The sequence below is a fragment of the Tupaia chinensis genome, unplaced genomic scaffold (genome assembly GCF_000334495.1).
Source record: "Tupaia chinensis unplaced genomic scaffold, TupChi_1.0 Scaffold150112_1, whole genome shotgun sequence".
In the NCBI taxonomy this organism is placed as follows: Eukaryota; Metazoa; Chordata; class Mammalia; order Scandentia; family Tupaiidae; genus Tupaia; species Tupaia belangeri.
In genome coordinates, this window is record NW_006209952.1 from 225,355 (window position 1) to 241,370 (window position 16,016).

General features: G+C 39.5%; 1 protein-coding gene across 1 annotated transcript in view; it reads left to right on the plus strand.

Annotated features, from left to right (window-relative positions):
- The first annotated feature begins 6 nt into the window (after positions 1–6).
- Positions 7–16,016, plus strand: part of LOC102494534 (putative ubiquitin carboxyl-terminal hydrolase FAF-X) — a 171,076-nt gene continuing 155,066 nt past the window's right edge. Inside the window, exon 1 of the mRNA XM_027769644.1 lies at positions 7–204. The gene's annotated coding sequence lies outside the window, so the exon portion shown is untranslated. The remainder of the gene's footprint in view (positions 205–16,016) is intronic.

A 16,016-nucleotide genomic window follows, 5' to 3' on the forward strand; every position in this document is an offset into this window, starting at 1 on the left:
CCTGCCTCTCTTTCGCCGGAGGCAGCCGCCGCGACCAGTACTGGTGTCAGCGTGAGCTATAAGAGTCGAGTAAAGGGCCCAGGCTTACAAAGGCGAAGGAAGAAAAGGCCCGGGTTCGGGACAAGTAGGAGGTGGTGACGCAGGAGAAATGTACCACCTGAAGTCCTTCTGAGCACTTTGTGCGTTCCCTCACTAAATTAAGAGGTAAGAGGGTAGTCGCGGCGGAACCCAAGTTTAAAGTACATAGGCCAGAGTCGGCCTCCGCAGCTTGTAGTTCGTTAAGGGTGATACCGGAGCGGTTAACTGCCTCCCGCCGCTGCGTGCTCGAATTTTTGGGCGGAGGAGCTTTAGTTTGAGTTACAGCCGGCGTCTCTCTTCAGCGTTGAGCGGGAGTAGGGGGGTTGGGGCTTATGAGTGTTAGCATATTTTTTCCGTGCCAGCCTGGCATTTTTGGGGGGCAGGGATCGGCGGGCGACGCTGATGCCCGTGCTTTTAAAAATGGCCGTCCGCCGCCCCCGACCTTTTTAATAGTACGCTAACTAGAGTGGGAGGAATCCGTAGAGCCTGCGTTCAGCAAATGCCGGAGTAAGACGCCGCCTACTTTTCTGTATAATGGTTCTCGTCGGATAGAACTGAGAACACGAGGCAGATCTCAAACTGAGGTGGAGAAGTAGAAGTAGAACTAGGCCCCAGCCCTGCCCCATCAGGACCTTTTACCGCGGTAACCGCAGCTTTTTCTCCTGCTTCTGTGGTGAGGCCTAACCTTGTTTTCGCTGTACCCCCTACACTGTCACTTCACTGAGGGTCAAAGAGAATGAACTATGTTCTTATTAGGAAATCGATTACAAAAGTTTGGACCTACTGCCTTTCACTGTTTCTGTTTGTGTAAGTAACAGCGTGTGTGTGTTTGTTAGTTGTAAAACCTGGCGTTTGTAATGAAAAGTTATTTTTAGTTTTATTTTTCTTTATTCTAAAATTCTTAGAATTAAGGAACACAGTGTATGCAACTTTATGGAGTTCTGTGAAAACTAATTTACAAATAAATTACTTAAAAAGATAATTTATATATAGAATCCCATTTTAACAGTTTTTCCACTGTGACATTTTTTCTACAAGTTTTTGAAATTTTTGTTTACAAAGGAATGAACATAAAAATTTATACATGACAAATAATTGCGCTATTAGGAAGCATTTTTTAGGAAATATTCTTTTACCTGGGAAGCCATTTTAATTTTATTTCATTTATTCATTCGTTTTAATTTGACAAGAGAGACAGAGAAAGAGTGAGAAAGCAAGCTGCCAAGTCCAGTACTCAAACCATGGTCAGCTATGTGGGAGTGTCCAGCACTTCAACCACCACATCACCTGCTGGTCCCAACCTGGGAAGCCATTTATCCTTTAAATCCATGTAATACTAGACTGCCTTTCTTTGCTACTTTTTTTTTTAAACTTAGGTAGAGGCAAAGTGAAATATACAAAAGCTTCCCCTAACCAAGCCCTTTCTCCATTTTCCTTCTGGGATTTTGGGCGCAAGAGCTAGCCCAAGATTCGCAGACTTTTCTGCCTCTACTAAGGAACTTGAAGCAGCTGCAGTGGGGCTGTGTACAATCCAGGTGTTGTAATGGCCTACTGGCTGGCCCTACCTTCTTTTAAGGAAGAATTTGAGGTGGTTTGATTAGGAGATTTTCCACAAGTCTTTTACTAGGGGTAATTATCACTAGTAATTATGTAGTGAATAAATACTAGTTAACTTAAGCCAGCAGGGATATCTAAATCTACAGCTTTGAACTTAAGAAGATAGACCATGAACTTAAATGTTTTTCTAGGACTGTTACCTTTGGATGAACTACCAGCTTTGTCAATTGCCGGACTGTTTAAAGACTAGTTGAATAAAAGAGTCAATATTTGTTTTTTGTTGTGGTGTTTTTAATTAATAATTATTAACTTATTTTTTTGTCTTAGGGCAGGGACACTTGTGGGGAGAGAGAGAGTGAATGAGAACGAAAGTCAGAAGTGACCCTGCAGGGGGGACTACTACTGTATAATCCCTTCTCCTCCTGCCTCCCTGATGATCTTGGGCACCTGCAAACACATTTTGAGTTTCAAGCTACTGGTCAGGAAATTGAACCTCAGTTGGAAGCAATCGGTCAGGATATTGAACCTCAGTCGGCTGTGTAGGAGTCCAGTGACATACTATCATGCCATTTGTTGGCCTTTATTTTCTCAATTTGAAAACTTATTAATAGGGTTTTAACTTTCATGTTTTAAACTTTATTGTTCCAGTATTTCAAGAGAATGAAAGACTGAAGTATTTGCAGTTGGTGTTTCAAGGGTGAGCTTAAAGTGCTTATAAGACTTAAAAAATGAGATTGTTGAAGCGTAACTTTTTTTTATTCCTTTCTCTGAACTTTATCTACATACCTACAGGCATGATTATTCATCATCTTATTTTCCTAGTTTTTTTTTTGTGTGTGTGTGTGTGTGTGTGTGTGTGTGTGTGTGTATGTTCTTAATATTTGATGTCTCTCCTAAAGTAAAGAGAATTTCTGGGACCAGCAGGGGGCGTGGTGGTTCAGGGCTCTAGACTCCCACAAGGCTGACAAACAAATACAGAAAGTTAAATAACATCCTTTTTCTATTTTTTTTTTTTTTTTGGAGAGGTTTTTTTTATAGGGCTCTTTTGCTCCCCAGAAAGAGAGACAGAAAGTAAGAAATCATCTTCCCAAGGGGGATTGTCACACCCAAATCCCTTCTCCATTCTCCTCTTGGGATCTTGGCCCTACACACAGAAGCACCTGGGCACCTGGCGTGAGTTTAATCCACTGGGTCCGGGACTCAGCCGTTGTGGACTACATGGAAGTCCAGCAACATAGCCATTACGCCAACTGCTGGTACCAATAAAATAATTAAAAAAAAAAATAAAGAGAATTTCTGTAGCAAATACATTACAACAAAAATGTTACATTTGAAAACAAGTTTTAAAGTAAATTTTACCATTAAATTTTTTTGTTGGCTTTTCAACGTTTGCTCCATTTTCTCAATGAAAATGGTAAAATATTTTTCTTGGTATTGTTTTAGCTACAAAATGAGACAGTAGCAATAGGAAAAAAAATTACAACAGTAAATATGCACTAATTTTTGCACTTCAGAGATGTCATTAAGAAAATAAACACAGGGAACCCCCTCAGGGGGGTGATTTCTCACTTTCTGTCTCTATGTCTCTGTCTGGCAAGTGCACGCGCCCTATAGCGAAAATCTCTCCAAAAAAAGAAAAAAAAAACAGGCTACACACACTAGGAGAAAACATATACAGATCATGTATCTTACAGTTCTTTTTAATAGTTTGTTGTATGCGTGCTTGTGCTTGTGCGAGACACTGAAAGGAAAGTGAGAAATCATACCCCTGGGAGGTTGTAGTTTCCCTCTCCTCCATTGTCCTCTCAGGATTTTGAGCATACATGCATACATGTCTGGCATGTATGTAGTATTCAGGCTGCTGGGGTTTAGGACTTTACCTGCAAAGTCAGCCATGTGAGATCCAGCTGCCTCCACCTCTAAACCACCTGCTAGTCCTATCTAATAAATTTTTTTTTTTTTTGGAGAGGTTTTCGCTGTAGGGCGCATGCGCTCGCCAGACAGACAGAGAGAGACAGAGACAGAAAGTGAGAAATCAACCCCCAGGGGGGATGGCCATGCCATAATCCCTTCTCCATTCTCCCTTGGGATCTTGGGCACGCACGCACATGCGCCCGGTGTGAGTTTTAAGCCACCGGGTCCGGGACGCGAACCGTGGTCGACTGTGGGAGTCCAGCGACATGGCCATTAAGCTAACTTCTGGTTCCCCCTATTTAATAAAATTTTAACAAAAATACTCTTGCAGTTAAAAAGTTTTTAGGGGCTAACAGGTGGTGTGCTGGTGAAGGCAGTTTGATTTCCATATGATTGACTATGGTTCGAGTCCTATAACAGTAGCTTTTAGTTTATGCCAGATTTGTGAGCATACCGTACATGTATGTGCTCAAATTCTCAGAAAACAAAGGAGAAGGGATTGTGTTATGACCATCCCTCCCAGGGGTTGATTCTCATTTTCCCTCTCTGTTTACTCTCTGGGGAGTGCATGTACCCTATAACGAAAGGCTCAAAATAAAATAATAAAGGGAGTAGGTGGCATGAAGGTTAAGGTGCTGGACACTACCACATGGCAGACCACAGTTTGAGTCCTGGACCTGGTAGCTTACTTTCTCCCCCTCTCGCTGTGTGTCTCTCTGTCAAATTAAAAAAAAAAAAAAATGAAGGAATAAATAAAATTAAGTAATTCTTTAAAAAAATAAAATAAAACAATAAAAAATGTGATTTTTAAAATGGGCCAAATTTAATTTGCACTGTTTTAATAAAATAAGATACTTTTCATATAAAACTTACAATTTTCCTTTTATGAGGTTGGTTTTTGGAAAAGGGATGTTTGTCATGAGTTTCAAACTTCACTTTGGCTATATAATGCATGTTTTCAGCATTTTGTTGTTTTATAAGATTAATTTTTAAATTATGATATATTTTTACCTGTGTTTTAACAATTTATTGTGGACACTAGCCTTGTTTAATCTGGGTTAAAAAGAATTGTTTCCAGTCTATCCCAAAAGAAGAAATGGAGTACAAGGGGCTGTAGCATGACTATTTCTCATAGAGAGTGCTTTCTTGTTTTCTCTTTCTGGAGAGATAAACATTTTTTTTCCCTTTTCTTTTTTTGGGAGAGGTTTTTTTGCTACAGGGCCCGTTCTTGAGACAGAGAGAGAAATCATCCCCCAGGGGGCATGGCCACACCGCAGTCGTCTTCTCCTTCATTCTCCTCTCGGGATCTTGGGCACACACACATATGTGTGCCCGGCATGAGTTTGTCACTGGGTCCAGGACTCAAACTGGACTACATAGGGGTCCAGCATCATAGCCATTACGCCAACTCCTGGTCCCAGAGAAAAGCTTTTTTAAAAATGGGACTTTTACTCATTTTTGTTATTTACTTATTTTAGATTTTGCTATAGGGCTTTTGCACTTACCAGAGACAGCTAGAAAGTGAGAAATCACTCTCTGTTGGGATTGTTCACATTCTTTGCTCTCTTGGGATTTTGGGCTTGCATGCACAAGTGTCTGAGTGATTTTTAAGCTATCAGATTTGAGACACACAAACTATGGTTGGCCATGTGGGGAGTCCAGTGCCTCAACCCAAAATAAATGCTATCTGCTGGCTCTTAATTAAATTTCTTTTTGCGGTTCCTTTTTAAGTTTTACTTAAGTCTGGGATATTATAAATCGGCATATTTCTTTTTAACTTGTCATCTGAGAGTGTAGAAATTGCTATATAGAATTAGACCTAACATGCTATATCTCAGAAATTTTATTGTTCTTCAGTAGTTCTTCAAAAACTTAGGACCATGGTCATCAGTCTTAGATATTCCAAGGAATTTGCCTTGAGGGCTGTTGAAAACGCAACTTGTTGAGTTGTTTTGGGTTTTAGATGATGTAAACTTGGAATTCCTGCCAGTTTTTTTTTCTGATAAATTTTCAGAAGTTGCTGGTCCTAAGCCACAACTGGAGAACCATAGTTTTAGAGTTTTCTTTACATGTATCCTAGCCTTTTTTTGGTTCAGTTTCTAAGTGTCTTAAATTTTAGTGGAAAGCTCTCTTCATTTATACTTCTGAATTTTAGCTAACGTAGTTTCAGATAAAATTTTATGGGGATTCATTTTGTCACAGTAAACTAGCAGAAGTAGCTTATTTTGCTATATCTTTTAGGATAATGACTTTTTTTTTTCTTTTTTGGGAGAGATTTTCACTGTAGGGCGCGTGCGTTCGCCAGACAGACAGAGAGAGACATAGAGACAGAAAGCGAGAAATCACCCCCAAGGGGGGATGGTCACGCCGCAATCCCTTCTCCTCGATTCTCCTCTCGGGATCTTGGGCACGCACGCACACGCGCCCGGCGTGAGTTTTAAGCCACCGGGTCCGGGACACGAACCGCGGTCGACTACGTGGGAGTCCAGCGACATAGCCATTACGCTAACTGCTGGTTCCCAGGATAATGACTTTTAAACATTTTGGTTTCAAGGCTCCTATACTCCTTAAATGCTTTGATTTATGTATCTCCTCTTTTATTTAAAAATACTCCAGGGGCTGGCAGTTGGCATGGTGGTTAAAGTGTGCTGGATTCCCTTATGACTAATGGTACCAGCGGTTGGCCTAACGGCTATGTCGCTGGACTCCCATGTGGCCAACTGCAGTTTGAGTCCTGGACCCAGTGGCTTACACTAGTGCCGGTCTTGTGTGCGTGTGGGCCCAAGATCCCTAGAGGAGAATGGAAGAGAAGGGATTGTGTCGGGGCCATCCTCCCTCGGGGAATAAAATAAATAAAATAAAAAAAACAACAACAAAAAAAACAAAACAATCAAAAAAACCCAAAGCCCAATTGAATATTTTTTTTTGGGGAGAGGTTTTGGTCATAAGGCCCGAGGCTTTTGTCATAAGGCCCGTGCGCTCACCAGAACGACAAGAGAGAGAGAGAGAGAGAGAGAGAGAGAGAGAGAGAGACAGAAAGCAAGAAATCACCTCCTGGGGGTGATGGCCACGCCGCAGTCCCTTCTCCTCAGTTCTCCTCTCGGGATCTTGGGCATAAGCACATGTGCCTAGCATGAGTTGAAGCCACTGGATCCAGGACTCGAACTGCGATTGGGAGTCCTGTGAGACATAGCTATTAATTACATCAACTGCTGACCTCCCTAAATGTTAAATGTTAACATTCTTATGAAACAACTGTTTTATCCTTAGTCACAAATTAGTTTACATTTTTAAATTTGCAGAAACCCAGAAAATTATAACCATGCCACCTTCTTAACACACAATTCTCTATTATTGCTTGCATTTGTTTGATAACTTTGTTATAATTACATTACAAAGTTCTAGGTTTACATTAGGGTTCATTTTTTATGTTGAATAGTTATTTATGTTTTCATTGATCGATAATGTTACGTGTTAGTAAGTATAGAATCTGTATGATAGTTTCATGGCCCTAAAATACCTTGTGCTCAACCTACTGGGTGAGATGGAGAGGAGAGAAGTTAGGACATGGACACACTATAGTTCTTCTCCATGTCTGCCTTCTTTTGGAATTTTGGGCATACATGCACATGACTTTTAGTGTTTTCCTTAAGCCATTGGGTCTGGGACTTGGATCCCTAAGTTGGCTATATGAGCTTCTTACGTACAACACCACTGGCTAGCCAGACTCATTTCTTAGGTTATGTATTTAAGGTTTCTCCATGTCTTTTGGCACTTGATGGCTTATTTTTTTCTACTGAATAATGTTTTTTTATGTAGATATATTAGAATTTGTTTATTACCTTTAGAAAGACACATCTTTTTTTTTTTTTTTTTTTTCCCAGCTTCTGGCAGTTTTGAGTAATTATGAATAAGCTGACACAGAAATTTTTAGGCTGGTTTTAGTGTGTACATGTTTTAACTCATTTTGCCAAATAGCTAGACATGTGACTACTGATATATATGGATTGAGACTATTTTTAGCTTTGTGAGGAACTACCAGATTTGCCACTGAAGTCATAGACTGCTGTTTTGTATTTCCACTAGTAGTGCATGAAAGTTTTCTCCCAAGAACTTGAAGAAGAGGGTAGTTGATGTGATATTTTGAATATGGAGTTACCATCTAATAGAGCTATTTTTCTATGACTTGGTTAAGTGCAGTTGCTGTAGCCATCCTTATTGACCCCTTTTCTGGCTAGTGGTTGAAATAGTGTTTTTTTTTTTTTTGAGATGTTTTTGCTACAGGGCATATACACTTGCCAGAAAGACAGAGAGAGACAAGGATGGACAAGAAAGCGAGAAATCACCCCGTAGGAGGGATGGCCATTCCACAATCCCTTCTCCTCCATTCTTCTCTTGGGATCTTGGGAACACACACACATGCATCAGCTTAAGCCACCTGGTTTGGGACTTGAACTGCGGTCAACTACATGGGAGTCCAGCAGCACAGCCATTACGCCAACTGTTGGTCCCTACTTGTTTGTTTTTTAAAAGAGCAGAATCATTGGCAGATGTGTACTGTTATTTTATGATTATGATTATTTTTTTGGAGAGGTTTTTGCTATAAGGCTCATATGCTCTCCAGACAGAGAGAGACAGAGAGACAGAAAGCGAGAAATCACCCCCCCAGGGGGGATGGCCATGCCTCAAACCCTTCTCCTCCATTCTCCTCTCGGGATTTTGGGCATGCATGCACACGTGCCTGACGTGAGTTTAAGCCATTGGGTCCGGGACTTGAACTGCTGTTGGCTACATGGGAGTCCAGCGAAATAACCATTACGCCAACTGCTGATCCCTGTTGTTATTTTTAAATGTGACCAGAAAGAGATAGAAAGAGAGAAAAGGAAAGTGAGAAAGCATGCTGCTAGTCTGGGACTTGAATTATATTCAACCACATGGGATTCCAGTGAGTTAGCCACCACATCACCTCCTGGCCCTAAAAGTAATTTTAGCCACACATAGTTAGGATTAAGTTTCTGGGTTTGGGATGAGGAATTTTAGCTTATTTTATTTCTTTTAGGTTTTTGCCATAAGGGGACATGCGCTCACTGGAGAGAGACAGAAATGGAGAGAGGGGCAAAATGAGAAATCCACATCTCCAGATGGGGGATGGCCACACTGCATTCTCTTGTTCATTTTCCTCTTGGAATTTGGGGTGCTCATGCACCTGTGTGAGTTGCAAACCACTGGGTCTGGTACTTGAACTGTGGTTAGTCATGTGGGAGTCCAACACCTTAACCACTATGCTATTTGCCTGGCCCTTGAGGAATTAAATTTTTATTTTTTTTGTTGGGGGAGAGGTTTTTTTTTTTTGCTGTAGGGTGTGTGCGGTCACCAGAAAGGCAGAGATAGACAGAAGGCAAAAATCACGCCTGCCCCCCCAGGGGGATGGCCACACCACAATCCCTTCTTCTCCATTCTTCTCTTGGATCTTGGGCACACACGTACATGTGTACCCGGCGTCAGTTTAAGCCACTGGGTCTGGGACTGAAACCGTGGTCAACTACGTGGGAGTCCAGCAACATAGCCATTACGCCAACTACTGGTCCAGAGGAATTTATTTTTTTAAGTGTAAAGTAATGCATGTAGTTGGAAATGACATGAAGAGATGAGCAAATTATGTTTGGTGTTTGTATACAGTCATTTTCAGGTTAGTAGAGCTCTTAGATACATTATAGATTTCTTGGAATTTGCTAACAAGCAAAACTCTTAACAGCATCTGTTAGTATGAGACTTAAGGTTTAGCATATAGACAGGAAGTTACCTAGATTGAAAAAAGAAAAGTACCTGGTCCTGTGGAACCCTTCTTTGGGGTATTAAATAAGTTTTGAACAGAGAGGCTTTTGAAAGGCTACATTTAATGGGGCCAACAGGTTACATGGTGTTTGGGGCACTGGACTTCCATGTGATTGGCCATGACTTAAGTCCCAGAACTCTTGGCTTGCTTTCTCACTTTGCCTCCCTCTCTGGTGAGCACATGTGCCCTTTAACAAATTAAATAATAAATAAATAAATCATTAAAAAAGAAAAAAGACAGCAACTGCATTTAAGACATTTAACATGCCTAGGATTCCTGGCTTGTATTACAGTCCCAGAACTGGTGACTTGCTTTCTCACTTTCCCTCTCTCTCTGGTGAACACACCTTCCCTGTAGCAAATTAAATAACAGTAATAAAAATATAAATCTTAAAAAAAAGAAAAAAGACAACAACTACATTTTACACATTTAACATTTAATATGTCCAGGATTCTGAGTCTGTGAATTAGAAGATTGTGGCATGACCTGGCTCTGATTGGTGGTACTTTCACTTCCCAACTTCCATCAAAAAGTTAGACTCACTTATTCTGAAAACATGAGTCTTAATTTTGTTTTCTTGTTAGAGACAAGGATTTATTATTATTATTATTTTTAATTTGCTCTGCAGCTTACGAGAAACAGAGATAGAGATAGTGAGAAAGCAAGCAGTCAGGTCGGGAACTTGAACCTGTGATTAGCCATGTGCTTAAACACCATGCCACCTGCAGACCTGGTGATTTCTCAGAATCTATTTTAAGAAACTTAACTGGTTAGTAGTTTTGTAGTACTATACTTATTTATAAAGGATTTTGTTTTTAGGAGTGCTTCTGCTTATTTAGACCTGTCAAATCTGTAATAATTATGTGGGACTTTGTATAGCATCAAGGAAGATTAAGAATTGCTGCTTTTTGTAATTCATCACAGTTGTGCCTTAACTCTTATGCAGTAATTTATAGCAATCTATTTACTTACTTACTTATTTATTTATTTTTAAATTTTTATTTTTATTTATTTTTTTGGGAGAGGTTTTTGCTATAGGGCGCGAGCGCTCGCCAGACAGAGACAGAGACAGAGAGATGGAAAGCGAGAAATCACCTCCCAGGGGGGATGGCCATGCCGCAATCCCCTCTCGTCCATTTTTATCTCAGAGATCTTGGGCACGCACGCACATGTGCCCTGTGTGAGTTGAAGCCACCGGGTCCGGACTTGAACCGTGGTTGACTACATGGGAGTCCAGCGACATAGCCATTATGCTAACTGCTGGTCCCTATTTATTTATTTGATTGATTGATTGATTGGAGGCATTTTTGCAATTGGATGCATGAGATTGCATACACAGAGAAACAGCTGGAAATCACTCCCCAAGGGGGATTGCCCCGCTGCAGTCCCTTTTTCTCCATTCTCCTCTTGGGATCTTGGGCACATGCCCACATGGACACCCGTCATGGGTTTAAGCCACTGGTGTGAGTATAAGCCACTGGGTCCAGGACTCCCAACTGGTCAACTAAATGGGAGTCCAGCGACATAGTCATTATGCCAACTGCTGGTCCCTGAATTATTTATTTTTATTTTACTTTATTTTTTTCAGAGATTTTTGCTATAGGGCATGTGCGCTTCCTGGAGAGAGAGAGAGAGAGACAGACAGACAGACAGAGACAGAGATAGTGAGAAATCATTCCCTGGGGTGATGGCCACACTGCAATCCCTTCTCCACTGTTCTCTTCCTGGAATCTTAGGCACTTGTGCATAGGTGCCCTGTCCAGGTCTGGGATTCAAATTGTGGTCAGCTATGTAGGAATCCAGAGAAGTAACCACTGTGCTATCTGCTGGTCTCAAAATTGAATTTTTTTTTTTTTTTGGGAGAGGTTTTTGCTATAGGGTGTGTGCACTTGCCAGACAGAGATAGACAGAAAGCGAGAAATCATCCCCCGGGGGCATGGCCACACCACAGTCCCTTCTCCGTTTTCCTCTCGGGATCTTGGGCACGCACGCACATGTTCCCGGCGTGAGTTTTAAGCCACCGGGTCTGGGACGTGAACCGTGGTTGACTACGTGGTAGTCCAGCGACATAGCCATTACGCTAACTGCTGATCCCACAATTGAATTTTTCAAGTGCCTTTGGTGTATATGGCTTTGCTGATTTTGAACAGTATTTTATACTCTAAATCAGTTACTTGAAATAATATGATGATACAGTTAAGGTAAAATCACTGTGGAACCATAGTACACATAAAACATTTTATGTGTTTTACGCATTTTAACTGTGATTTATGTTTTTTTTTTGTATTAGTGGCAGAATAGTTTATTGATTGTCTAAAACAGTGATTAAAGTTTATTGTATATCTGAAAATGCCTGCAAATATAGTGAGTCTGACGCCTGGTGAACGCTGAGGTACCTTGAGCTTTTTAGTTATCTTACTTGTTTCTGTAAAGTCTTGAATGTGTATTTATAATGGTGGTAAAATACATATAACAAAATATACCATTTTACTCTAGAGCATTTTAGCAATTAGCATTCATATTGTATTGCAGCCATCACTATCATTTAAATAAATGATACAACTTTTTTCCATCCTGCAAAACTGAAATTCTGAACTTATCGAATGGTCATTTCTCATTAACACTTTTTCTACTCCAAGTGTTTGATCAGAGTTAAATCATAACTTGCCTTTTTGTGACTGGTTTATATTATAAGTCCTAATGTCTTGAAGGTTCATCAGTGTTGCCAGGATTTTCTTTCTTTCAAATCCTGAATGGTATTCCATTCTATGTGTATGCTACATCTTGTTTATCTGTTCATCTACCACTTGGATTATTTGTACCTTTATTTATTTATTTATTTATTTATTTATTTATATTTGTACCTTGGTTGTCAATGATGAGTGATGGGTGTACAGATAACTAGTTTAATCCCTGCTTTTAGTTCTCTAGCTTTATGTTCAGTAGTAAAATTGCTGAATCATAGGGCACTTGTAATTGTAGTTTTTTTAAGTAGCCACATACAGTTTTACATTTGTGATTGACACCTTTTCACAATCAGGCCAGCAGTGTAAAGAGAGGATAATTTGTCCTTATTAATCCTTTAAAGCAGATTTTTGCTATAGGGTGTGTGTACTCGCGGAAGAGACAGAAAGCAAGAAATCACTTCCTCTCCCCCCAGAGGGGGGGATGGCCATGCCAAAACCCCATCTCCTACATTCTCATTTTGGGATTTTGGGCTCAAACATGCACACATCTGTGCACATACACTCATTGTGAATTTAAGCAGCGGCCAGATCTGGGACTTGAATTGTGATAGACCACATGGGAATCCATTGCTTTAGCCGCTACTCTACCTACTTACCTCAACACTTGTTATTTTTTTTGTTACAATCATTCTGGTGGTTGTGAAGTGGTATGTTGTTACTGTTTTCATTTGTGTATACCCACACTTTTTGAAAAAAAAAAAAAATTATTTACATTCGTATATTTTAATTTGACCAGAGTGGGACACCTTGAGAGAGGGAAAATGAGAAAGCAAGCTGGACCTTTTAAGCAGACATAATTGTCTTAAATTGCCTATTAGGTATGAATTTCACCAACATTACTTACATTAGTGGTAATTGTGGAATTGAATGTTTTGTATTCTCAAGTCTGTGTGTTGACAACCACTTAGTATTGTGGAACTTGTGGCCTTTTGAAAAATCATGGATCTTGTGGGCTACAGGCGTTGGCTCATCCGTCATTCTCTGTGCTTGCAGAATGATTGATTCACTGGGTATCACGGATTCTTTTGATAGCTTTATGGAGTGGATCTATGAGGATAATTTCAAAGAATTCATGAGTGAAATCTTCACTAACCCCGTAAGAATTAAGGACTCTTGGGTCCGGTAGGTGGTATGGTGGTTAAGAGCGCTGGACTCCCACATGGCTGGCAGTGGTTTGAACCCTGGACTTGGCAGCTTGCTTTCTCACTTTTCTCTCATTCTCTCTTTTCCCCTCTCTGGTCAAATTAAAATAAATAAAGTAATTTTTTAAAAAAAAGAATTAAGGACTTGCACAGCCCCACATGGCATATAGTTTGCTTCTGCTCAACAGAGTGGAGGCTTTGAGTAAACTGATGCACAGACTTAACTGTAGTTTGCAGTAAGTCTTAGGAACTGGGCATTTTTACTCTCTAGGACATAATTTTTTTTGGTAATATCTTTGTCTAAATTTAGAGTAAGGATAATATAGGCCTCAAAGAATGAGTTTATGAATAGTCTTGCCTCTAATGATTTTGGAAAATGTTTCAGGGTTGGTGTTAAATATTTTTAACATGTTCACTAATTCTCTGGTGAAGTCATCTGATATTAGGCTTTCTTCTGTTTTAGAAAGTTTTACATGACTGATTTAGTCTTTTTACTGGTTTTTTAGTCTGTTCTTATTTTTTGATATTTCATGATCCAGCTGAGGTTGTGCAGATTTAGAAATAGAACAGTTTCTTAAAGGTCTTTGAACTCATTCATAGTGTTTTCTTAGAATTCTTTTTCTTTCTTTCTTTTTTTTTTGGTGAAGATTTTTATTTATTTATTTATTTATTTTGCTATAGGGTGCATGTGCTTGCCAGACAGAGAGAAAGCAAGAAATCACCCCGCCCCCAAGGGAGGATGGCCACGCCACCATCCCTTCTACTCCATTCTCCTCTCTGGATCTTGGGCATGCATGCACTCAGCAGAGAGATAGAAAGCAAGAAATCAGTTGTAATCCCCTCTCCTGGTCCCAGAATCCTTTTAATTTCTGTGGCATTGGTTGCATGCCCTATCTTCATCCTTGATTTTAGACATTTGAGTGTTCAGAGTCTGAATAAAAAAGGAAAAAAAAAAGAACTGCAGCAGACAATTCCACAGAAGTATTTATTTATTTATTTATTTTTGAGAGAGATTTTTGGTATAGCATGCATGCACTCAGCAGAGAGATAGAAAGCAAGAAATCAGTTGTAATCCCCTCTCCATCTCCCCACAGGACTTTGTGCATGCATGCACATACACCCAGTGTGAATTTCAAGCCACTGGGTCAGGGACTCAAACTGTGACTGACTGCGTGGGAGTCCAGTGACATAACTATTAGTCTGTCTGCTGGTGTATATTATTTATTTATTTATTTATTTATTTATTTATTTACCTATTTTATTGTGAAATGTAACACATATCAATACAACTGCAACCACACATGCAGCTGTAAGTTTTATTCTTTTCTGCTCTTCTGTGCTGCCCAGTGTCCTCACAGTGAGGTGGAACTTTGGCAGGGTAGGAAGGGAGATTGTTGTATTTAAAATGGAGCATGCTGACTTCAGAGAGGTATGAGTAACAGTGCCTTTGCTTGTAGTGGAAATTTAGATACTAAAGAGGAATCACTGGGCTGCCCTTTCCTGCTTTTCTTTCACTAAGAATTGTAGATAAGGATGCTCTGTAATACACAGAGAAGGGACAGATTCTGAAGCTCCCATATTCTCTTTAATTCTTAGTTGTATTTTTCAACACTGGAAATGATTATCTGTAAATCTGAAGTTTGAGGGCATGTGACTAATTTCCTTTTTTTTTTTTTTTTTTTTTCAGATCTTACTAAAATAGTTATAGAGGAATAGGGAGATAAAAAAACCACAGAGTGAAGAGCAAGGAATATGGCTATAGATGAGAACTTCCCACATATTTTAGGAAGCTGGAATTTGCTTATATTGTGATATTAAAAGGAGACAGTCTCATTATGCTGTTGAAAACTATGGTCTTTGGCAAGTGATTAGGCTGTTCTCATGATTGAATCCTGATGAGTTCATAAGTAAAGAGAAAGGGACAGACATGCTGTGCTCCATATGTATGGTACTGCCCTCTGTTATATTGTAATGGAGCAAAAAGACCCTTTCCATGGTAAGTGAAAACTTATAAAGAGGTTGATTGAACAGTGGAAGCAAAGTTGGGAAGAAAGATGTATCTGAAAAAGAAAGTGATCTTGGGAGACAAGTCTATTTCAGGAACAATAGTTGTTAGTCTTTCTATTGTATAAGGTCAGTGGCTCAAGATATTAATACTATCTTACATAGTCTGATTGGTTACATGGTATAATTTAACTCAGGGAGTATCTTACTCAGGATACTAGTAAAAAATACTCCCATGTTGCAGCAGAATAGCAGGTCACAGGTGAAGTGAAGTCAGTCTGGTTCACTTTTTTTTTTTTTTAAAAAACATATTTTGAGTTGTTTTTTTTTTAAAGTTAATCTAGGTATTGGTTTTGTTAGTATTCTCATAAAAACACATTCTCGCTTTTGTTATTTTTTTCTCATGTATTTTTTGTATTCTTGTTTATTTTCTGTTTCAGGTTAGGCTCATATTTTTCTTTGAGATTAAAATTAAGTTGTTGAGGGTTTTTTAATTTTTTATGTCACTATTTGCAGGAATCCCATCAATTTTTATGTGTGGTATTTTTCTTGAATTCTTTCTTAAGATATCTTTGCATTTCCTGTGCTTGCTTGCTTGAGCTGGAACTCAGTGGTTAAGAGGATGGTTTTAATTGTTATGTATTTGAAATCTTTTCATCTTTACTTTTTAAAAAAAAGGTTTTTGTCTTAGGGCACCTGTGCTTGCACAGACACAGTGAAAGGGAAAGTGAAAAATCC